This window comes from Furipterus horrens, unplaced genomic scaffold, assembly GCF_987537825.1.
Source record: "Furipterus horrens unplaced genomic scaffold, mFurHor1.1.pri manual_scaffold_5, whole genome shotgun sequence".
NCBI classification, from domain to species: Eukaryota; Metazoa; Chordata; class Mammalia; order Chiroptera; family Furipteridae; genus Furipterus; species Furipterus horrens.
Genome location: NW_028327175.1, coordinates 86,200,974 through 86,203,149, shown reverse-complemented (window position 1 = coordinate 86,203,149; position 2,176 = coordinate 86,200,974).

Below are 2,176 nucleotides of genomic sequence, written 5' to 3'. Positions count from 1 at the left end.
TGCCTTCGTACTGATGCTTAGAACATGCATGTGATGGTTGGAGTTCTGGCAGCCATATTAGACTCGTTTACATTCATGCAATCTCGACATGACAGAGCAGAGATCTGGATGGACTTGAGGCCCAGATAATGTTGGAGCCAGATAGAAGTACCTCCCTTGGGCTTTATGAGCATAAAAGAAATAAATGTCTATTGTATTTTAGCCACTTTTTAAGAGTCTTTTACTAATATGAAAACCTAGTACTAATTGAGATATAGTAGTATTTTAATAGTTGTCATTGGTTTAGCATAAAACGAATTCTAATAGTAATATTTCAAATTTTAGAATCTTCTCTTTTTGATGAAAGAAATTTTTTTGAGAAAGTGTATGTTTGGGGTCACAATTAACTTATTAAATATATACTCTTTCCTGACAATCGCAAGTCAAAAACTTGAAATTGTAAATATTGAACCAATGGTTTTTAATATAGTGGTTCACAATCTATCCTTTCCTAGAATTTTTTTGAGCAAATTTGAATGACATATTTTACTTCCAGAAAATAAAAACCTTGTTTTGTTCAAGATGAGCTTTAAAAAGAGCTCGTTGGCACCATTGTTGTGCCAGTTATTAACTCATTGACTCTATACTTAATGCTCTTTTCTATGTTCAGCTTTGTGATGCAGGCACTGGAACTCTGCATACTCTGTTTCTGCTTTGCCAGCTGGCTCTGAGTTGTAGTCTGCCAATAGCGGTAATGGAGGGGGAATGCAAGGTTGGAGGAAGAAGAGAGGACTTGCTCCTTTTTAAAGGCTTCCTGTCTGCTTGTGGTTCCTGTGAACATCACCCACCAACACTTCTTCACCCCAGCAGAAGTTCTTTCCTGTAGCAGCAGCTGAAACCGGTTTACAGTTTTCTAATACTTGTAAGCCAGACGCATTTCCCCTCCCCAACCAGACATCATCAGTCAGTCTGTGCCTTCTCCTTGGGGATATGATTTTCAGCTCCATTAAACACGTCCTCTAAGTTTCTGACTTTTAATAATTTAAACCTTTTCCCTTTGATATTTCACCCTAGGAATGGTAGTTGTCACCTCCTTTACATGGCAATGTTCTCTTTCTACTTTGCTAGTTAGTAGGTAACTTCATTCCTGGTTAACAGATTTTTATACTAAATTCTCTTTGTTTAAATAAGTGGTATGAATTCTGTCTACTGACTAATACACCACCCTCAGAATATAAGTAATAAAATTTTGTGATAGTCAAGCTGTGCATTACTTTACTATTGCAATAAATATAACTCAAATAAATTATTTCATGGCATCTTAGAAAATAATATATGCTTATCTTAACATTCAAACTTCAACTCAGAATAATGAAATCATATTTTTGTAACTTTTAATGCCATCGCAATGTTTCAAGAGCCAGAAAATATTGCTCTTCTATTTTTTAATTTTTTCACTATTTTCTTTTTTATTTAATCATTATTTATTGCATTTTTCCATTACCATTTATTCCCCTTTTGCCTGCATCTTCTATTTGTGACTGAACTAAATCTTAAGGGAAAACTGCCATTTTAGGCATATTCACATTTTCCTTAATTTTATATGACACTCTTCTGTTGCTGAGTGCCCAGTCATAAGGCCACCACTGCAACAGAGGGAGTCAAACTAAAGTGATCACATTCATAGATCAAGTGACCAGGAAGTGCTGAAGGGAGCTGTTTCAGTTTGCTCTATCTGGCTCTCTGCACCCCCTTCTGGGTACAACATGGGCCAATGGCATTGGCAGTTCTCATTAATTCTGATGTGAATGGACAAAAGGCCAGATGAGAGTATCTGGGAATTGGAGATGATATGGCTTCAGAAAGACGGGAGCAGCATCTGAAGGGTAAAAAATGGAAATACTTTAGCCTGAGGCTTAAGGTTGCCAAGGAATATGGCTGTCCATATTGGCATTTCCATGCTGATTTTGAATAGATAATGAAAAATTTTCCCCTTCCTGGTTTCTCTTTCATTGTAAAGAATTTTAAAGCAATAAGTAAGTTCCTCCACTTTCAGTCCATCTGTCAGGTGTAGACATAATAGTCTATGGTGTTAGGAAAGCTATGGAAATGGGAAATGGGAGAAATGTACTCTTTACGCTTCTAAGTAGAACATTCTGCAAGGACATTTTAAGATGTTGAGGCTCAAAATATCACC